This window comes from Lissotriton helveticus, chromosome 8 (assembly GCF_964261635.1).
Source record: "Lissotriton helveticus chromosome 8, aLisHel1.1, whole genome shotgun sequence".
Taxonomy (NCBI): Eukaryota; Metazoa; Chordata; class Amphibia; order Caudata; family Salamandridae; genus Lissotriton; species Lissotriton helveticus.
Genome location: NC_136069.1, coordinates 1691829405 through 1691853544, shown reverse-complemented (window position 1 = coordinate 1691853544; position 24140 = coordinate 1691829405).

Sequence of the window (24140 nt, the reverse complement as noted above, 5' to 3'; positions counted from 1 at the left end):
GTCTTATTATCGGGCGTGTGTGGACAAGTGTATCCCGAAGATTCTTGGTCCTTTTATTGGCGAACCTCGGTTTGGGCCAATTCAGGTTACCTGATGTAATGATCTGCCAGTTTTTTCTGATTAGTTTTTGTACTTCGTAGGAGGCTGGGCAGAAAGTGGTGACACAGGTGACTAAATCTTTGATCGGCTCTTTTTGATGGATTTGGAGGAGACAGTCTCGTGGTTGATTGGACGCTCTTTTTTTGCATTTTGAGATTACCCGAGTAGTGTAATCCCTGGCTTGCAATTTTCTGCAGAGAATTGTCGCTTGATTCTTGTAGTCAGTATTCTTACTGCAATTACGTTTATGTCGTAAGAACTGACTATAAGGAAGATTGTCTCTTAATGGTCGAGGGTGGTAGCTCGAATATGATAGGAGACTATTCTTGGCTGTAGGCTTTGTATACGTTTTTGTCTCCAATTTACCATTTTCGCAGAAAATGGTCAGATCTAAAAAGTCAATGCATCGGTTGCTGGCAGTGCAAGTGAATTTCAGCCATTGGTCTTGGATGTTAAGCCATTCCAGAAATGTCGAAAGATTCTTACTGGTGTCCCAAATTAAAAGGACATCATCGATATAACGCTTCCAGTATAAAATACTGGAAACGAATGGATTGTCATCATGTAGGACAAATTTCTGTTCAAATTGGCTGACATACAGTCCTGCTACCGAGGGAGCAAAGGCACTGCCCATGGAAGTCACATGGCACTGTAGATAAAGCTGATCATTGAATTTAAAATAATTCTCTTTTAGTGCCAGGCGACAGCATTCAAGGATGAAGTGACGAGGAGTTTGATGTAACCATTCTTCTTGGAAAAGAAGGTCCTCTAGCATTTGTAATGTATCGTCTTGGGGCAGGCTCGTGTACAATGACTCGACGTCCAGGCCTACTAGGACCATTGTATTAGGGTCGAAGGTACGGTCAGCTATTTGTATTAGGAGGTCCCGAGTATCTTTGAGGTATGTAGGGTTTTTTTGGACAAGCGGTTTCAGATATTCATCCGCGAATTTGGATAAGGGTTCCAAAAGAGACCCTATACCCGACACTATCGGGCGACCCGGTGGTGGAAATTTGTTTTTGTGGGTCTTCGGTAGTGAATAGAAGTAGGGCACTTTTGGTACTCTCGGTGTCATAAAGTCTGCTTCTTTTTTTGAAATCCATCCCTGTACCTCTGCTTCATGTATCATGATGGCGATGGTGTTAGTGAGACCCTCAGTGGGATCCGAGTCTAATTGCTTATAAAACTTGTCATCCGATAGTAATGATAAGCATTGCTGATTGTACCCTTCTTTGGTCAGGATTACGACCCCTCCACCCTTATCAGCTGGTTTAATGACAATATTGTCATTGTCTCTGAGTTCCGCCAGTGCTTTTCGTTCCTTGTTGTTTAGGTTCTGGAATGGTTTTTTCTTATCCAAGTTGTCAATACCTTTCAAAAGCGCCTGTTCGAAGGTAAGTATTTCTACTGGAACTGTGTTGCTTGCTGGTGAAAATTTAGATTTCCTTCTTAGGGTCGTGTCTCCATCATTGATTTGGGGTGTTCCATCAAAGAAAGCTTTGAGTTTCAAAGTTCTGCAGAATTCGGACAATTTGCATTTGAGTTTAAAAGGGTCTACAGGTGGAGTCGGCACAAAACCGAGGCCCCTGTTTAGGACTTGTGATTGTTCGGCCGTTAAAAGAATATCACTGAGATTTACTATGAGTGAGTTTTCTTGTTCGAGTCCATCTGGGCTGTTGACATGCTGCGTGTCTGCACGTTCGTGGGACGGTCCTGCCATGTCAGGGTTTTCTTTTTGCCTCTTGTTTGATTTTGGCCTCTTCCTAAAAAAGGCTGTTGTGGTTGATGCGAAGTATTAGAACTTGTCATCAGTTGGTTACTCATTTGGGGTTGTTGTTGTTCCATTCCTTGTTGGTAAGGATTCATCCAGCCACCAAACGGAGACATAAACGGCTGAAAGAAGGGCATGGGATTGCCTTGAAAGAAAGGTGGTCTGCGCCATCTATTTGATCTGTTGTTTCGGTTTCCTCGTCTTGGGCCCCGAAATCTAGAGTTATGATATCCTCTCCTTGGCGTTGAGTTATCAGAGTTGCCCTCAGAACCATCGGAAGACCCTCCTGTTGATTCATCATCAGAAAAATTTTCTGTTGTGCTATAATCTTCTTTTGAGTAAGGGTGCATCTTCTCTTGGCTAAACTTTTTGAGATCCTTAGCTAGTTTTTGGAGTTTGTTCTGCATCAAATACTCTTGTGTTTCATCCATTTCCTTGGTAATTTCATCAAAACGTTTCTTGTAGATCTGCGGGTTGATGTTTCTTTTTAACTCGTTTTCACATGTTTGTATCTCTACAAGTAGAGCATCTGATAATCTTTTGGCTGTTTTAACTATAAGTACCAAATAATCTAACGTACACTTCCAGGATATGGATGACCAGTCTCTCCGAAAGGCAAGGTCGTGTAAAAAAATCCTCGGTGCATTGGACACCCACAGACCTCTAGGTGCTGATTTGGATCTTAAATACTGGGTCATGATGATCCCATGTATGGCAGTTCGAATCTGTTCCCTTCTTTTTGTTGATAAAGTTTCCCATTCATCTGTCTGGGCAATGGCTTCTGCTAAGTCCGTATTCTGTAATAATGGTTGGGCCGCTAGAATTTCGTCGATGTCACTGCCGGTGAAGCTTAGTCCACTGCTCTCCATCTTCGCTGATTATAGCTCCCCGTAAGGAACACCTAAATGCTCAGGAATGGCAAAGGTGTAGTGATCCCGCAGCTGCACGCTGCTTAAAGTACTTAATCTGGGCGGAGGGAAGAGGAATAATGGTCCATTCGGTTCCCCTGGTTCAATATTGAGGTAATCAAATTGGAACGGACACTGGTATCTACCATAACCATTGGTTATTGTTTGACAACCATCATAAACGCTTAGAATGTGACGTTGCGGTATATCTTTTTATCCGCCCCTTCTTTTGCGTTATGGCGTAGTAATTGGGCTGTCAAAGGACGTGTTGTATGCCTGCCTCACCAAAGGCAACCTCTGGTAAGAGTAGAAGTGTCCAGGAATATTAGGACAGCAGCTAAGCAAAATGTAACTAGGGCAGTTACGAGGGATATTTAAAACATAGTGTCTAGCCAAACCAAAACTTTATTATAAAGAGGTAGACACCTGTGATTAAAACTAGTAGGTATATTTTATAATCGAGTTACCAGATTATAAATATGATCAAAATGTAGTCGACATGTTTCAGCTCACCTGGGCCCAGCCGGGTCTATGGAGCTTTCGTCAGGACAAAACAGGGGGATATATATAGTACTCACACGACTTGTGTAGTATTCAGAAAAAGTTTTTTTGTAGAACTCTCTAAGGATTTTCCTGCATTTAGGAAAGAAAAATAGGCATCGAGAGACATACTGTGCAATTTTCAACAGTAAACATTAATTAGCATATACCACGTATCAAGACAGAATTCCTAGTTTATCTATCTATTCAAGCAATCCATAGAATCAAAGAGTACTTGTAAGGAGTGCGTCGCTAATCGCACAGAAGAGCACACATACAAACATGAAGTTAGAGAACAAGCAGTTAAAGTCTAAACTGAGGGTGAACATCGAACTGAAATAGCAGACGGCATTCTGGTGTATAACGATGCCCCGGTAATTATTAGGGAACCTGTCGTTCTATATATTAGATGGCATAAACTATTGCTCTTGCTAAAGTGTATCTGGCAAAAATATGTGGCCTCACCTCCTAACTAGGTAGGAATAAAGGGCACGCATTCAAAAAGAAAGAAATTGTAGTCACTGAAAGAGAACAAAACAATTACCTTCATTAGGTTAGAGGTTCTCTTCCTGAGGGCGCAAAGAGTCGCATGAGGATTCTGAATCTATACAGGATGAGAAGTTGTGTTAAATACCTGTATGCTGACGAGATGAAAAACGGCATCTCGGCGTCTAGAAACGCCGGTCTTACCCTCGTGTGCTAGTTTGAAGCTTCTTGTGCTGACTCTGCCCCCGGTAATGGAGGGCATGCTTCCTGCCTCGATATAACCTCCTTAGTAGAAATAAAGAAAGGGTTCAGGATGTTGTGAAAATTACTTTCAAGATGGCGGTTTTGGGAAAAAATAATTTGTTAAAATTATTATCCCCATCTAGATCTCTGGAATGGCGTTAGCCATATTATTACAGTATTTGGTGAAGTAATACAGACAATCAGTAAAACTGGTGATAGGGAATATTATCATTCATCCCTGTTATGTGTGTTTTAAGACGCTCGACCCATCTTTGTTCTTTCTCGAATAGTCGTTGTTCAGCATTACTGTCTTTTGTCTGCAGCATTTCTAAGACAGTCCATCTCAGATCATCGCAGGTATGGCCTGTGTCCACAAAATGTGCGCAGAGTTTGGTTGTCTTTTTCTTCAGTCGCACATTACTCCGATGTTCACCGATCCGGATTTTAATCCTTCTGCATGTCATACCCACGTATTGTTTTTTGCAGGGGCATGTCACTAGGTATATTACGTGGGTAGAATTACAGTTTGTATGTTGTTTTTGGGACCAGACAAAATCATTCGTTAGTTGTAATGTAACAAAAACATTACAACTAACGAATGATTTTGTCTGGTCCCAAAAACAACATACAAACTGTAATTCTACCCACGTAATATACCTAGTGACATGCCCCTGCAAAAAACAATACGTGGGTATGACATGCAGAAGGATTAAAATCCGGATCGGTGAACATCGGAGTAATGTGCGACTGAAGAAAAAGACAACCAAACTCTGCGCACATTTTGTGGACACAGGCCATACCTGCGATGATCTGAGATGGACTGTCTTAGAAACGCTGCAGACAAAAGACAGTAATGCTGAACAACGACTATTCGAGAAAGAACAAAGATGGGTCGAGCGTCTTAAAACACACATAACAGGGATGAATGATAATATTCCCTATCACCAGTTTTACTGATTGTCTGTATTACTTCACCAAATACTGTAATAATATGGCTAACGCCATTCCAGAGATCTAGATGGGGATAATAATTTTAACAATTTTATTTTTCCCAAAACCGCCATCTTGAAAGTAATTTTCACAACATCCTGAACCCTTTCTTTATTTCTACTAAGGAGGTTATATCGAGGCAGGAATCATGCCTTCAATTACCGGGGGCAGAGTCAGCACAAGAAGCTTCAAACTCGCACACGAGGGTAAGACCGGCGTTTCTAGACGCCGAGATGCCGTTTTTCATCTCGTCAGCATACAGGTATTTAACACAACTTCTCATCCTGTATAGATTCAGAATCCTCATGCGACTCTTTGCGCCCTCAGGAAGAGAACCTCTAACCTAATGAAGGTAATTGTTTTGTTCTCTTTCAGTGACTACAATTTCTTTCTTTTTGAATGCGTGCCCTTTATTCCTACCTAGTTAGGAGGTGAGGCCACATATTTTTGCCAGATACACTTTAGCAAGAGCAATAGTTTATGCCATCTAATATATAGAACGACAGGTTCCCTAATAATTACCAGGGCATCGTTATACACCAGAATGCCGTCTGCTATTTCAGTTCGATGTTCACCCTCAGTTTAGACTTTAACTGCTTGTTCTCTAACTTCATGTTTGTATGTTTGCTCTTCTGTGCGATTAGCGACGCACTCCTTACAAGTACTCTTTGATTCTATGGATTGCTTGAATAGATAGATAAACTAGGAATTCTGTCTTGATACGTGGTATATGCTAATTAATGTTTACTGTTGAAAATTGCACAGTATGTCTCTCGATGCCTATTTTTCTTTCCTAAATGCAGGAAAATCCTTAGAGAGTTCTACAAAAAAACTTTTTCTGAATACTACACAAGTCGTGTGAGTACTATATATATCCCCCTGTTTTGTCCTGACGAAAGCTCCATAGACCCGGCTGTTCCCAGGTGAGCTGAAACATGTCGACTACATTTTGATCATATTTATAATCTGGTAACTCGATTATAAAATATACCTACTAGTTTTAATCACAGGTGTCTACCTCTTTATAATAAAGTTTTGGTTTGGCTAGACACTATGTTTTAAATATCCCTCGTAACTGCCCTAGTTACATTTTGCTTAGCTGCTGTCCTAATATTCCTGGACACTTCTACTCTTACCAGAGGTTGCCTTTGGTGAGGCAGGCATACAACACGTCCTTTGACAGCCCAATGACTACGCCATAACGCAAAAGAAGGGGCGGATAAAAAGATATACCGCAACGTTACATTCTAAGCGTTTATGAGGGTTGTCAAACAATAACCAATGGTTATGGTAGATACCAGTGTCCGTTCCAATTTGATTACCTCAATATTGAACCAGGGGAACCGAATGGACCATTATTCCTCTTCCCTCCGCCCAGATTAAGTACTTTAAGCAGCGTGCAGCTGCGGGATCACTACACCTTTGCCATTCCTGAGCATTTAGGTGTTCCTTACGGGGAGCTATAATCAGCGAAGATGGAGAGCAGTGGACTAAGCTTCACCGGCAGTGACATCGACGAAATTCTAGCGGCCCAACCATTATTACAGAATACGGACTTAGCAGAAGCCATTGCCCAGACAGATGAATGGGAAACTTTATCAACAAAAAGAAGGGAACAGATTCGAACTGCCATACATGGGATCATTATGACCCAGTATTTAAGATCCAAATCAGCACCTAGAGGTCTGTGGGTGTCCAATGCACCGAGGATTTTTTTACACGACCTTGCCTTTCGGAGAGACTGGTCATCCATATCCTGGAAGTGTACGTTAGATTATTTGGTACTTATAGTTAAAACAGCCAAAAGATTATCAGATGCTCTACTTGTAGAGATACAAACATGTGAAAACGAGTTAAAAAGAAACATCAACCCGCAGATCTACAAGAAACGTCTTGATGAAATTACCAAGGAAATGGATGAAACACAAGAGTATTTGATGCAGAACAAACTCCAAAAACTAGCTAAGGATCTCAAAAAGTTTAGCCAAGAGAAGATGCACCCTTACTCAAAAGAAGATTATAGCACAACAGAAAATTTTTCTGATGATGAATCAACAGGAGGGTCTTCCGATGGTTCTGAGGGCAACTCTGATAACTCAACGCCAAGGAGAGGATATCATAACTCTAGATTTCGGGGCCCAAGACGAGGAAACCGAAACAACAGATCAAATAGATGGCGCAGACCACCTTTCTTTCAAGGCAATCCCATGCCCTTCTTTCAGCCGTTTATGTCTCCGTTTGGTGGCTGGATGAATCCTTACCAACAAGGAATGGAACAACAACAACCCCAAATGAGTAACCAACTGATGACAAGTTCTAATACTTCGCATCAACCACAACAGCCTTTTTTAGGAAGAGGCCAAAATCAAACAAGAGGCAAAAAGAAAAACCTGACATGGCAGGACCGTCCCACGAACGTGCAGACACGCAGCATGTCAACAGCCCAGACGGACTCGAACAAGAAAACTCACTCATAGTAAATCTCAGTGATATTCTTTTAACGGCCGAACAATCACAAGTCCTAAACAGGGGCCTCGGTTTTGTGCCGACTCCACCTGTAGACCCTTTTAAACTCAAATGCGAATTGTCCGAATTCTGCAGAACTTTGAAACTCAAAGCTTTCTTTGACGGAACACCCCAAATCAATGATGGAGACACGACCCTAAGAAGGAAATCTAAATTTTCACCAGCAAGCAACACAGTTCCAGTAGAAATACTTACCTTCGAACAGGCGCTTTTGAAAGGTATTGACAACTTGGATAAGAAAAAACCATTCCAGAACCTAAACAACAAGGAACGAAAAGCACTGGCGGAACTCAGAGACAATGACAATATTGTCATTAAACCAGCTGATAAGGGCGGAGGGGTCGTAATCCTGACCAAAGAAGGGTACAATCAGCAATGCTTATCATTACTATCGGATGACAAGTTTTATAAGCAATTAGACTCGGATCCCACTGAGGGTCTCACTAACACCATCGCCATCATGATACATGAAGCAGAGGTACAGGGATGGATTTCAAAAAAAGAAGCAGACTTTATGACACCGAGAGTACCAAAAGTGCCCTACTTCTATTCACTACCAAAGACCCACAAAAACAAATTTCCACCACCGGGTCGCCCGATAGTGTCGGGTATAGGGTCTCTTTTGGAACCCTTATCCAAATTCGCGGATGAATATCTGAAACCGCTTGTCCAAAAAACCCCTACATACCTCAAAGATACTCGGGACCTCCTAATACAAATAGCTGACCGTACCTTCGACCCTAATACAATGGTCCTAGTAGGCCTGGACGTCGAGTCATTGTACACGAGCCTGCCCCAAGACGATACATTACAAATGCTAGAGGACCTTCTTTTCCAAGAAGAATGGTTACATCAAACTCCTCGTCACTTCATCCTTGAATGCTGTCGCCTGGCACTAAAAGAGAATTATTTTAAATTCAATGATCAGCTTTATCTACAGTGCCATGGGACTTCCATGGGCAGTGCTTTTGCTCCCTCGGTAGCAGGACTGTATGTCAGCCAATTTGAACAGAAATTTGTCCTACATGATGACAATCCATTTGTTTCCAGTATTTTATACTGGAAGCGTTATATCGATGATGTCCTTTTAATTTGGGACACCAGTAAGAATCTTACGACATTTCTGGAATGGCTTAACATCCAAGACCAATGGCTGAAATTCACTTGCACTGCCAGCAACCGATGCATTGACTTTTTAGATCTGACCATTTTCTGCGAAAATGGTAAATTGGAGACAAAAACGTATACAAAGCCTACAGCCAAGAATAGTCTCCTATCATATTCGAGCTACCACCCTCCACCATTAAGAGACAATCTTCCTTATAGTCAGTTCTTACGACATAAACGTAATTGCAGTAAGAATACTGACTACAAGAATCAAGCGACAATTCTCTGCAGAAAATTGCAAGCCAGGGATTACACTACTCGGGTAATCTCAAAATGCAAAAAAAGAGCGTCCAATCAACCACGAGACTGTCTCCTCCAAATCCATCAAAAAGAGCCGATCAAAGATTTAGTCACCTGTGTCACCACTTTCTGCCCAGCCTCCTACGAAGTACAAAAACTAATCAGAAAAAACTGGCAGATCATTACATCAGGTAACCTGAATTGGCCCAAACCGAGGTTCGCCAATAAAAGGACCAAGAATCTTCGGGATACACTTGTCCACACACGCCCGATAATAAGACCATCTATATCCACCATCAGAGATGCAACCATGACCCCAGTCACAGGTCACTATCCATGTGGCACCTGTGGTGTGTGTAAATAAACAAAAACAACAAAAACATTACAACTAACGAATGATTTTGTCTGGTCCCAAAAACAACATACAAACTGTAATTCTACCCACGTAATATACCTAGTGACATGCCCCTGCAAAAAACAATACGTGGGTATGACATGCAGAAGGATTAAAATCCGGATCGGTGAACATCGGAGTAATGTGCGACTGAAGAAAAAGACAACCAAACTCTGCGCACATTTTGTGGACACAGGCCATACCTGCGATGATCTGAGATGGACTGTCTTAGAAATGCTGCAGACAAAAGACAGTAATGCTGAACAACGACTATTCGAGAAAGAACAAAGATGGGTCGAGCGTCTTAAAACACACATAACAGGGATGAATGATAATATTCCCTATCACCAGTTTTACTGATTGTCTGTATTACTTCACCAAATACTGTAATAATATGGCTAACGCCATTCCAGAGATCTAGATGGGGATAATAATTTTAACAAATTTTTTTTTCCCAAAACCGCCATCTTGAAAGTAATTTTCACAACATCCTGAACCCTTTCTTTATTTCTACTAAGGAGGTTATATCGAGGCAGGAAGCATGCCCTCCATTACCGGGGGCAGAGTCAGCACAAGAAGCTTCAAACTCGCACACGAGGGTAAGACCGGCGTTTCTAGACGCCGAGATGCCGTTTTTCATCTCGTCAGCATACAGGTATTTAACACAACTTCTCATCCTGTATAGATTCAGAATCCTCATGCGACTCTTTGCGCCCTCAGGAAGAGAACCTCTAACCTAATGAAGGTAATTGTTTTGTTCTCTTTCAGTGACTACAATTTCTTTCTTTTTGAATGCGTGCCCTTTATTCCTACCTAGTTAGGAGGTGAGGCCACATATTTTTGCCAGATACACTTTAGCAAGAGCAATAGTTTATGCCATCTAATATATAGAACGACAGGTTCCCTAATAATTACCGGGGCATCGTTATACACCAGAATGCCGTCTGCTATTTCAGTTCGATGTTCACCCTCAGTTTAGACTTTAACTGCTTGTTCTCTAACTTCATGTTTGTATGTTTGCTCTTCTGTGCGATTAGCGACGCACTCCTTACAAGTACTCTTTGATTCTATGGATTGCTTGAATAGATAGATAAACTAGGAATTCTGTCTTGATACGTGGTATATGCTAATTAATGTTTACTGTTGAAAATTGCACAGTATGTCTCTCGATGCCTATTTTTCTTTCCTAAGTGCAGGAAAATCCTTAGAGAGTTCTACAAAAAAACTTTTTCTGAATACTACACAAGTCGTGTGAGTACTATATATATCCCCCTGTTTTGTCCTGACGAAAGCTCCATAGACCCGGCTGGGCCCAGGTGAGCTGAAACATGTCGACTACATTTTGATCATATTTATAATCTGGTAACTCGATTATAAAATATACCTACTAGTTTTAATCACAGGTGTCTACCTCTTTATAATAAAGTTTTGGTTTGGCTAGACACTATGTTTTAAATATCCCTCGTAACTGCCCTAGTTACATTTTGCTTAGCTGCTGTCCTAATATTCCTGGACACTTCTACTCTTACCAGAGGTTGCCTTTGGTGAGGCAGGCATACAACACGTCCTTTGACAGCCCAATGACTACGCCATAACGCAAAAGAAGGGGCGGATAAAAAGATATACCGCAACGTTACATTCTAAGCGTTTATGAGGGTTGTCAAACAATAACCAATGGTTATGGTAGATACCAGTGTCCGTTCCAATTTGATTACCTCAACTATCTCAATAGCCTCCTTAAGCATAGACACTAGGGCAGTGCTTCCACTTTCCAGATTGTCCACCAGAGATGGGGGATAGTCAGATTGTAATAGAAGAGCTGTTAAGTCACTAGCTTTAACCTGGTTCCAGCTACGCAGCCATTTCCAATCTGGTTTAACTTCCGGCCGTCTTATGGCAAGTGGAAATTGACCTTCAATCAAGTAGTGGTCTGACCAGGGGCAAGGGGAGATCACGAGCGGGGCTAAAAGTGGGCAGGAAGACCAGATCAGGTCCAGAGTGCGACCCTTCTCATGTGTGGGTTCCCCCACCAGCTGAGTAAGACCTAGGGATACAAAGACCTCTTCCAATTGTTTGATCTGACCATCCTTCGAGGTTGTTTCCAAGTGGAAATTAAAATCACCAAGCACCACCAATCCTTTATAACGGGAGCGAAGGTCATGAACCACCTTCAAGAAAGATTCCATGAACCTAACTGATGTGCTAGGCGGGCGATATACTAACAGGAAAACCACACAGTCTGTGGGGGAACAGAGCTTTACGCCCAGGACATCTGCACCTTCAATGCACTCTAAGCAGAGTAGTTTAGTTTTCAGGGTGTCTTTAAAAAGGATAGCAACACCCCCCCCCCTCTCATGTTATCTGGACGGTTAGCATGGATGGTGAAAACATTGGGGGGCAGGGCTGCCACCAGATCCGGCGTCGAAGATTCATTGAGCCAGGATTCAGTGACACAGAGGAGATCTAAGTTATCCTCATGTAAAAGGGAAAAAAACCTCCAGAAAGTGCTTCTGTAGTGAGCGAGTGTTGAGTAATGAGAACCTACACCCTTGCTTTGGCGGAGTAGCTAGGGAAGGTGCCCTGACTGTAGTTCTGAAAATTCTGAACTCGTGAATAAAACTTCGTCATAGCATGACGATTTTTATATCAAAAGACCGAAAATGGCTAGTACACTATGTACAAGCATTTTCGTCATATTCGAGTGACAATTTCACCTCGAAAACGTCCTTTTCGTCTTGAACCCTTGGCTTCCATTTGTGTACGGCAGCCATTTTGTGGGTTGCCCTGACATAGGCTTATAATACAGCTAAATTCGATATCAAAGGACACGTACACCTTGATTGACTTTTCTCTGACCTGGGCAAGCTGAAACCTTTGCCTCAGGCCGAACCTGTTTGGTCAGTTCCTCTCCCAGTGGCCGAACGAGATAGCATCAAGGCACAACATGTCATAAACCCTTTTCATCGCACACACACCCTGCCTAATCTTGCTCCCACCTATCCCTGTTCCTTTCTCTCTGACTTGCTTTACGAGGAGGAGGTGCCCGTTTTTATTGGGGGTACACCGATATCTGATGGAAATGGGCCTTACTGGGTAATTTGTTGTGGGCTGGACAAACTGAAATATGGGCTTGTCATCATGACTCTGCTTTTTCTTTGTAGTGAAAATATGTGAATAGTCTACTGTAAATGTAAGAATGTTTGCCTGGAGCTGAATATTTTGTATAAAAAGAGAAGCCTGGCTTTGTAAGATTGAGCAGTCTCCTGAGAATATACATCCCGTGTTGTTGTACTTCTAGGACCTGTTACTCGGTTGCAGCCAATAAAATCGATCCTTGACTTCACCTAGAAGACTCTGAGTTTCTGTGGTCTAAATCAGGAAAGTACTCGAGGTCTTTGGGTGTGTACCCTGACACCACTGGGTTACCGGTTCGGTACCGGTTCTGAAAAACCCAGTACCTCATGACTACCAGCTTAGGGCTTACATGTGGTCTGAAGAGCCTCTCCCGCTTAATTTTTGACAGTATTTTATCAGGCAGTAGGCGGGCCTCGGATTCCCAGCACAGAACGGTCTGCCTAGAGTATACCACCTGGGGACCAGGAGTCCTGGCCCCTGGGCCCAACTTAGCGCAGACGGGCGCAGGCGGGCTCGCCTTCGGCACGCCCAGGGCGCGCCCGCTGCAGGCGTCCGCTGCGGGACGGCGCCGTCATTCCCTCAAGTAGTAGTCACCCGGGAAGGCCCGCCTCCAAGAGGAGCACAGCTATAGGTCAAAAAAGCCCTCCACTCAAGCGGCAGCAGCCGTGGTGGAACGGGTCAGAAGACCAGTGTTTGGACCAAAAATGCAGTAAGTCAACACAGCACAATATACTTAGGCGAACAGTGAATTAAAACGAGTAAAACTCTCCTCAGGTTTCAACTCTCACAGGTTTTTAAAACAATGTCAGCGATATGTGCAAAATAGCAATAAAGTGCAGTATTAGGCACTATTAGCAGCATAAAATGATTAAAATCAGAAAGTAGTGCAAATTAGCAAGCAGGGCGCTCCGTAGAAGCAGCTAGCGCCTCACCAGAAAAGCGCAAAAAAATCTGAAAGATTGGAAGGTACCAATGGATCCGGATCTGTTCAACAATAGGAGCTATTCATGCTTTTCTGATGAATCAAGAGAGGGTGATATTGCACATCAAACTAAGAATATTTTATCTATCCAGTGAGGAAAGCACTGTGGTAATCTTTCAAGGATGTCTAGATGGAAAATGTCTGGAGATTTTATCTTGAAGGATGACAGGTCAGGTTATGTGGAGATACCAGTGACATGAAAATGGTTTGGAATTATTTGATGCTAGTTGAACATGGAGGCAAAATGACATGAGTTGAATAAGAATGAGCTTCGAATCTATTCAACATTGTTGTTCTTTTAAGATTGGGAGCTTACCTTGAAGTTAGTTTTGTTTTCAGTAATAAGACTGTGGCTAGGGCAGTTCATCAAGTATTACAGTACGTTGGTGAGGTTTCTCGCTGGATTAAAATGTGTTGAACATGATACACATTTGCTCATCTGCTTGTGGTAAATAAATAAATAATACCCTATTTTTGAATGAATAAATGAATAACAGATAGCTCAATAAATAAGAGTCAAGATTCGAGGTAGTAGGAGTTTTGCAGGTTTAATACAGCATAAGGACAGGAACAGGACGACCTGCACAGGAATAGGATGGCAGGGCCCAGCAGCTGCTGGGGCTGGATCTGGGATGAGCGCGCTAAGGAATAATCTTTTAATAACAGTACATGAGCATATATACATAACACAAACACATAGCATTACATTGCAATAGGCATAGCAGTGGGTGGAGCAATAGGCGTGATGCGTAGCAGTCGCGAAAGATAAGGGTGAAAAGAGGTGTAACAGGGCGTATACATAGACATGTGATGCAAACGTAACAGAATATGTCATGAATGGGGCGGAAACCATGGAGGGGGCTACCTGAGGAGCCGGGACCTCTAACCTGATGGTGCGCGCAAACTAGCAATGACGTGTTACTAGGAGAAGCTGGGGGCTTCGAACTCTGTGCTAGGAGCAGAGACTGAAGTCTGGAGAGTCAGGGCGACATGTACCTAAACAGTATCCAGTATCTGATGTTTAGAGAACATGTTGATATAAACTAGAAGTCAGGAGGGGAAAGGCTAACAGACACTAAGACTGGACCATGCATTATTCTACATGCAGTGCGTGATGAAGAATATTAAATGACCATTAAATGCAGTATTTCTCTTACATGGAGACGTGAAGGCTAGACAATGACGGAAACTATTGATGCGATTCAGTAGCTTTTAGGAATGCAGAGAAGGAGGACTGAACTGATAACTGGAATCATAACATACTCTTGGCAGACTCAGAGGCAGAGCCAGGCTGAGCCGGGCACTGCGAGGCAGGAAGTAAGTGAAGGGTCGAGGATACAGGTGGGGGCTGTCAGGAGACAGGAGACAGGAGCTGAATCTGGTGTCCAGGCCCTTTTGAGGCCTAGAAACGGGAACTTTACATACAATAACGTGCACACTGAGAAACGTGGCAACGTAGCTTTACATAGGCCTGATATTCGTAGTATTCACGAGAACTGGAAACTGGCATACTAGAGGTGGACACAACTGTAATTGCGTCTATAAACAAACATGGGGAATAACATATGCATATTAATCATGCACATATAACATATGATGGATGACACGTAGGGACACAGAACATGACAAAATTTACTTTTCCACATTCCCTCCTTGTCACTACGTTTCCATCAGGAAACATCAATATTCATGATACCATCTATCATTTCATACAGTATCATTTGCTCGTCTCGAATTATCCTGGAACGGGATTTAGAACGGGGCTTGGGACTAGGAATACAAGAGGTAGCACAAATGCCGCAAATCGCAGGGCCACATTGTATACAGAGGCAGCAGCTGAATATGATCGCTACTGCAATACCTAGAAAGGACAATACTTTCCATCCCCAGGCGGAAATTATATTCCAGAACCAACCGGACCATGTCCAGGTGCCTGGATCTTGGTGTAACAGATGGGCAATTTTATGGAGTCTGGTTATAGCTGAATAAACAGACGGCGCGTTATTTGGAATGAAAATGCAGCAACTAGATCCGATGACTCTACAGGCCCCGCCCCTATCGGCCAATATGACGTCAAGGACGAGACGATTCTGTAAAACGACAAATCTCATAGCAGATTGCTCTTCGGTTAAGTTACCTAGAGCAGAGGCAGTCTCATTGACTACAGCTTCAAGGGTTCTGGTTAACCTACGGATTAGCTTACTATTCTGGATAGGTCCTATAAAGAAAAAGAAACCTCTGTTGAAATCTGTATACTGTTCTAAGGCAGTTTCAGTATAATCGACAATGGGGGACTCCCTTCTATGTCTAATGTGTACTAGATGTGTATTTCTATGATAATCAGATGGGGCTAGGAAAACTGGTGGCAGTAGGAAGGCAATGTAACAGGTTCCCTCCCAATCGAGGGGCAGACGAACATATGCAGTTTGACCACAAATAAAATAAGAATGGCGTGAAGCTTTGAAAATAGATTTCCCACTGTCACTATACTTGACAATAGTAGTAGAATCACTGTGTCCTACATGTACGGAACCATTCTTTCGGACACATAATTCGCCTTTAACTGGTAGTACTGAAATAGTAGGTAAGTCTGGAGTAGTATCAGACTGAACATTCAGGACCATGAAATTCGAAGAATAATTACCTAAATTATACACTTCATTTTCTAGATCTAACCCGGTTCTGTGGAGGAGACCTTGCTTGTCTGGAAAACATGTACTGTTAAGAAAAGACATATCTGTTGGGGATGACGTTAACGTGGACCATGCTCCACACGAACCATTATGTGAAAACGGATAAGGAAAAAGTGGCAGAACTCCCTTCGGTGTCTGGAAAGGGGGGAGTCGACCACACACCCAACAATTAGTGGCATTGCTGGTCTGGTGTGAATAATGTAACATGCGGATGAAAGAATTATTACGCATAGCGAGGCGGTAAGAGAGTTCATGAGGAGGTAGATCACTAAACGTGTGCTCTACTGTAGCATTAGCAGACTTATTTACATGAAGAACTGGGAAATACAGGTAAAATGCATAACTGGTGCAGGAAATCATAATGCTGAGAAATAAAATGAAACATAGAAAAACGATACATCGAATTGAGTTTTGACTAACTCTCTCACTATGGGGGTCTATTTTATACATGTCAGAAACAGTCTAACCGTTTCACCTAGGGGAGGACTTAGACAATCAAACTGGCTGACTTATTTTACTAGACCGGAGTTTCAACTTGTACTCCTGTTGCGGAGTTTTCTCTAACAGGGGAGGGTTTGTAGCAATGTCTTTTGCGGGACAGTCCTTGAGAACAATATTTTGGCAATCCTTCAAATCCTGGGAAATGTTCTTTGAGACGGGTTTCAGTCCATAAAACTTCTTTACGTGCGAAAGATGCACCCAGCCTTTGCGACCCTCCAACTTCACGGCTGTACGGGTGGCGAGGAGGACCTGTCGGGGCTCCTTCCAGCCTGGCTCCAGCGGACTTGAGCGGTCAAAATTGCGAACCAAGACCATGGATCCTGGAACGATTTCATGCGGTGCCACCTCGGTATTGTCTGGAAATGCGGCGGCAACCTGTGAACGACAAGAGTTGAGGGCAGACATCAAGGAAGCTAGGTAATCTGTCAACATATTACTGGAAACATCTGTAATACTGCGGGGTCTAGGTGTACCCCACATGTTTGGGGGGCGGCCGAATACGACCTCATACGGGGACAGACCTGATCTGGAATGTGCGACCATGCGCATATAGAACAAAGCGACTGGCAGAGCTACTAGCCAGTCCACACCTTTCTCTTTACATACTTTGGCGATGCGAATTTTCAGAGTCTGGTTATGTCTCTCTACGAGACCGGCTGCTTCAGGATGGCGTACACAATGAAACTTCCACTGGTACCCTAACAAAAGGGAAACATGCTTCATCAACTCAGATGAGAATGGCTGGCCGTTGTCAGAATATACGACTCTAGGGAGTCCATAGCGGGGGAAAAACTCACGAACCAGCTGCTTGGCAGTGGTCGCAGCTGTGTAATCTGGGACTGGATATGCTTCTGTCCACCTGGACAAAGCGCATACAACTACAAGGACATACTTGAAACCTCGACATCGTTCCATCTGAATATAATCCATCTGGAGGACTTCAAAAGGGTGGTCAGGGGGCTGGAATCCACCTTGTTCCACCGGGACACTTTTACCTGGATTAAACTGGCAACATATCATACAGGTACGGACTTTCTGCTTGGCTGCAGCTCGTAAATGCTTGTTGAACCAAATGTTCTGGATACTGTCTAACATAGCTTTTTCTCCTAAATGTGCTGGACTATGTGCAGTATTAATAATGACTTGAACCATAGAGTCGGGGAGAAACCATGTGGCTCTACCCTTCGTTAACCATCCTTGATCTGTCTGGACCCCTCCTTGTTCGGACCATTTCTTGATTTCTTCAGGAGTAGCATGTAACTGTATGTCTATGACATCTTGTGTAGGGTCCTTAACTGTCATACATGTAGTCGGATCTGGAGTGTGTGTCTGTGTCGGATTAACTGGAATGTCTGGAGTCTGTGCTGTAAGCTTGGCTGTGCGATCTGCTAGATCGTTACCTTGAGAAATAATGTCAGTAACTTTCGTATGTGCTTTGCACTTCATGATAGCGATAGATGTCGGTAAATGTATGGCATCTAACAGAGCTTGAATAAGGAGACCATGCTGAATCTTGGTTCCATGAGAAGTCATGAAACCTCTCTCCTGCCAGAGCACTCCGAAGTCGTGTACAACTCCAAATGCGTAGCGTGAATCTGTGTAAATATTAACTTTCAAGTTCTTGGCGTGTATGCAGGCTTGTGTCAGAGCAACTAGCTCTGCTGCTTGAGCGGACAGGGTGTCAATACGGTGTGTCTCAATAACTTCGGTGTCGGTAGTCACTGCATACGCGGCGACTAGTTCTCCTGTACTTGTTCTCATGCATGAACCATCCACATAAAGTGTCAGGTCGGGGTCTAGTAACGGAATATCTGTCAGATCTTGTCTTGGCTTTGTCGTAATGTTAACTACTTCCACGCAGTCATGTGTGGCAGAATTCGAAGTAACTGATGGTAACAGTGTAGCAGGATTGAGAACGTTGCAGCATCTGATTTCTATGTGTGGCTGAAACAGTGTCAATTCATAACCTGTTAAACGTGCAATTGTCAAGTGCTGAGTTTGTGTTCGGTTTAAAAGAACTTCCACGGAATGTGGAACTTGTACTGTCAGGGAGTGTCCTAATACTATGGAATCACTTTGTCTGATAGCTAGGGCTGTGGCTGCAACTGACTTGAGGCACGCAGGCAGAGCCTGGGCTACAGGATCTAATGTGCTCGAAAAATAAGCACATGGCTTGTATTGTCCTGCTTGATCTTGTGTGAGAACAGATAATGCTGTACCTTCGCGTTCAGTGACGAAAAGTGTAAAAGGCTTACTGTAGTTCGGTGTCGCTAGAACTGGAGCTTGGCATAGGGCTTTCTTTAACTCATTGAAACTAAGTGTATGTTCAGATGTCCAAGGGAGTACAGTCGATACGGCTGCCTCCTGTGTCGTTAACTGTATCAGTGGCTTGGCTAGAAATGCATACTGAGGAATCCATTGTCGGCAGTAAGAAGTGAGGCCGATAAAAGCACGTACCTCCTTCTGGGTCTTGGGCTGAGGAAGACTCGCTATTAACTGGATACGGTCTGGTGTCAACTGCCTACCCCTCTTGGACAGTAAGTGTCCTAAGTAGACCACTTGCTGGACACAGAATTGAAGCTTAGAAGGGGACACCTTGTGCCCCATCTCGGCTAGGAAATACAAGACTGTAAGGGATGCTCGCTCGCAAGCACGTTCAGAACGGGCTGTGATCAGGAGATCATCGACATACTGGAGCAGGGCAGTGTCAGTTGGCATGTGAATGTTGTCTAGTTGTCTCTTAAGTGCTTGACTATAAATACTAGGACTTTCTGTGAAACCTTGAGGAGCTCGTGTGAACATATAGCTCCTTCCATTTAAACAAAATCCGAAAAGGAACTGGCTGTCTGGATGAATAGGGACACTGAAAAACGCGTTCTTGAGGTCGATTACAGTAAAGAACGTGGCTTCGGAATCAATGGCTGTCAATAGGGAAGAGATATCTGGAACGACTGGGTACTGAGGGATAATACATTTATTAAGTTCTCGTAGGTCAATCACTAATCGATATACTGGAGGTGCATTCGGATCAGTACGTTTCATGACTGGAATGATCGGAGAATTGCATACATTGGAGTCAGTTTCTACAACCACTCCTTGAGCCATTAGCTCGTCAATAATTTTGGATAAGGCTGCTACAGCCTCAGGTGGCAATCTGTACTGTCTGATTCGTGGTAACACCACACCTGGCTTGAGAGTCACACGATGGGGTGTGATTTGCATATAACCAACATCAGTTGGACCTTGCGCCCATAGATGCTGCGGAACATTGGACAATCTGGGATCAAAATCTCGTAATACATAGTGACCCTTAAAGTCACGTAAGAACAGACGTATTCCCTCTGGGGAACAGCATATAACTGCACCTAACTCTTTCAGTGTTTTAATGCCTAATAGGTTTTCTGGACATGACTTAGTAAGTAACAAATCAGTAGTACGGGACAATGGACCTACTTCTAGAGTAACTGGCTTTGATATTTCATTTACAATGGGTTTTCCTGAAAATCCAAGGGAAACATTTCTTGAGCCTGAGAGCGGAGCCCCTGGAACTTCGGCGTGACTGATGGTGGTCCTACTTGCCCCTGTATCAATCAAAAACTTTCTGTCTTTCCCTAATACTTGACTGTGAACATAGGGACCTTCTTGATCTACAGGTATCTCGATGAGAGGCAAGCCTACCTCCCTCTCTAGGCTGTTTCATGAATATGGCTGGTACTCTGGATACTCAGACTGTGCATACTGGTACATCTGCTGTGTAACGTGCTGTGTTGCAGCAATAGGCTGCGGTACAGTAACTGTCTGTTGTGCATTCTGTGGCTGAGGAGTCTGTGAAACTTGTTCGTGTCTAGGCGGACGTGGTCTTTCTTTAGTCTTACCAGTGGCTATGTTGTGTTTCAGAACTGCACACTCGTTTATAAAATGACCTGGCTGTTTACAATAATTGCAGTTCCCTTTAACGGGAGCTGCAGGATGACTGGCTTGATTCGGACCCCTCTTCTGACTGTCTTGAGGAACAGATTGTGCAACTAGTACTTTCATTTTCGTGTCTTTCATACGTTTTCTCTCGTGTTCTTGCTCTTCCCTGATCCTATTCTGGTGGTATTGGAGCATCTGCAACATCTGGGACGGGGTATTAGCTTGCCAGGTACTTTCGACTTTCAAAACTCGATTCTTAATTTGTGGACTTGAATTCTCGACTAATTTAGTAACAAAAAGATGAGGGTATGACTCACTACTCGTCTTGAGGCCACTGTTGATGCTAAAACATTTCTCAAATCTAGAATAAAAATCACTAATGTCTTCGTCTTGTTTCTGTTTACAGGCTGAGATTGCATCCCAGTCTTCTTTTCTAGTTGTCAATAACCTAGGCAAAACTTGTATTAATAATTCCGGTAATTCTTTACATTTCGCTCCAAGACCGGTACCTGGTACTCGTGCCTTGTCTTCGGCTTCTAGAACTGCCCAATCGATCTTTTTCTCTCCCACCTCCCATTCTTTTTCCTTGAGCTTTTCATACACCCCTGCGGGCAACAGAACTTTCAACATTTTAATTATATCTGGGTACGTGTATTCTCCCATACGGAGCATGTCTTTTAATTCTCTATGGAACCCTGCTGGATCTTTATCATGACAGGGAATTAATTTCTTCATCTCTAGGAGTTCCATCTTTGTAATCGGAGTGTAAACAAACACTCGTTCTAGTTCGCCACCCGTTCCTCTAACTGGGTGGACTTCTCGTAACGGATTTTGTCTGTCTATGTAAAATGGTTTACTTTCTGGGGGTGAGACATGAACAAAATGCGGATTCAAAAACTTTCTATATTTGTGACGCTGTTCTAGAATGACACTAATTAAATCGGTACCTAAACCTTTCCATCTATACTGGAGTAACTCGTTCAGGATATCATGTAACGGGCCTGGATCAGAGTGCTGACCCTCATACAATGTAATGAGGTGCTGGATCATATACATACCCGCCAGTCGTTGCTCGGCTGGGGGCATTTTCAGAAACATTTGTGCCACTATTTCGTCTGGAAAAGTGGTAGAATCAGTAGTCCATCGGACTGCCGATCGGGCTAGTTCTTGTTCATGCATAGTACTTAACTCACTATAACCGATTCGTGATTTCAGAATGTGATCGGTAGCTTGAAACACTTGTTCTAGAGAACCTTGTTCTGGTGCTGGATGATGAAAAATAGACTTGTGTTCTAGGCGTAAATGGCGATCTGGAAATCTAGATTTTCCTACATACGCTATTCTGTCGGGATTCTCGTCGTCTAACTCTTCAGGATCAGAGTTACTTTCTTTCTCGCTTACTTGTGCTGCTTTACGCTGTTCGTGTAACTTTATTATTTCTTTACGGATTTTCTTGTACATACTTTCCATAGCACTGATGGTTCTGTGCTTACCCTCGGCTATATTATCACTCCACTTTGTCAGGGTTCTCATTTCGGCTTGATCTTTGGTCGGATAATCTTGTTCTCGTATTAGACAATTAATCAGAAACTTTAATAGCATGAGCTGGACTTCAGCTTTTCTTTGAGACATGACTTCGCCAATGCTTTCTGGATCATCCCCTGTACGGATGAAACGATATATTCTGTCTAGATCTTCTTTCATATTCGGTAGGGTGACTAGATACTCAGCCACCCTTCTTACACGTAATGAATATAAAACCATATTATCCTCTCCTGGGACTGGATCATAGCCACATTCATTAAGGGCTTTTCCTATTTCTGCTACAGACTGATGTCTGGGCGTACGCTGTGACGCTTGCATATGTAATTCGGCTGTCGTTAAACGCTTGTGTGGCGGCGGGGTTTGAGGAGTACCTCCCCCTGCGGCCCCTAAACTAGAGTCGTCGACTGATCCTCTTCGTACTAGTGTGGCAGGAAATTGAAATGCGGGCTGAACTGGTATGGCGGGCTGGACCTGGGGGACCGTAGCAGGTACTGCAAGGGGTACCCCGGTGTCTGGAGAAGCAGGGAGTGCCTGATTTACAGGGACTGGTGGAGCGGGGACAGGATTTGCATATTCTGGGACTGTGTCGTCCAAATAGGACGAAATAAAAATATCAGCTGCGGTCTGTTTGTGACGTAGCTTGGTCGGAACTAATGGTGGCGGGAAATTACTGGATGCCTCTGGGGTCGCTTTTGGCAAGCCCTCGGCAAGGAGAGGATACATACCCTTAATAAGAGCATGCCTCTGTCTGTCTGACTGTTCGGCTTTAACTTGTTCACCTATCTCGATTAGTTCTTTTTCTTGTGCTCGTTCTAAGGATTCTCTACTTAATTCTGACTTTCTGATTTCTTTTTCGGTTCTTTTATGAGCTTCTTTGCGCCATAACTCGATGGCATCTTTCTGTGACTGTCTGGCTTTCTTTTTCCATAATGCCTCTTCTACTCGCATGATGCACTCGGCATCCCATGTACCCGATACGGGCCATCTATACTTTTCTTCTAACTGTTTGGTATACTCTACCCATAAATCTAGATATAGTATGGCACTTATGCCATGCTTCTGATACATAAAATGACCTGGACTGTCCCTAGGCGGAACTGGAACTGCTGCTTCCAGCAGACCCTTTCTAGTTTTTAACTGACGTAACTTAGAAAACAAGGGCATGACTGGACTGTAATCTAGACACAATACAATACACAATGAACACGATACTCATTCCCCATTCATACCACGACATTAAAATACATGAAGAACATTTAAAAATAACAGTTCGAACAGAATACTACCTGGAGTACGGAACACAGAATACATGAATTTTCTCGAGAACAGAACTGACTGGAACAGAAACTAGATGCACTGCTGAAACAGTACGAAACTTACCGGTCTCATAAAGAGACACGTCAGGACCCGCATCCACCGAAGTGGACACTTCGTTTGTGGGTCTGTGTACCACCAACCCACGGACCAGAGTCAATCAGATTGACCCTGTCTAGATACTACCCCAGTAATGGTACTCACCGGGCAGTAAGAACGGAAGGCCTCAGACTGGACGGGACTGCTTGGACGCCGGACGGACGAACTTCGGACTTCTGTTACGGGTGGGCCTCCGGATACCTCGGACCTTGGACTCTCGGCTTGGGCTCTGGTCGGGACTCGCCGCGTTCCTCCACCGTCTCGTCTGGATGCTGGACCGCCTCCTCCGTCTCCTCCGTGGGCCTGAGGGATACTTGAAGCAGAAATATCTGCCGGTGCGCAGAAGAGTTCCGTCACGACTGCAGAGGGTCAGGGGGTCGGCGTGGCTTCACCGACGCGTGGGGAAAGGGCAAGTCCCTATTCGGGCGCCATTATGTGGTAAATAAATAAATAATACCCTATTTTTGAATGAATAAATGAATAACAGATAGCTCAATAAATAAGAGTCAAGATTCGAGGTAGTAGGAGTTTTGCAGGTTTAATACAGCATAAGGACAGGAACAGGACGACCTGCACAGGAATAGGATGGCAG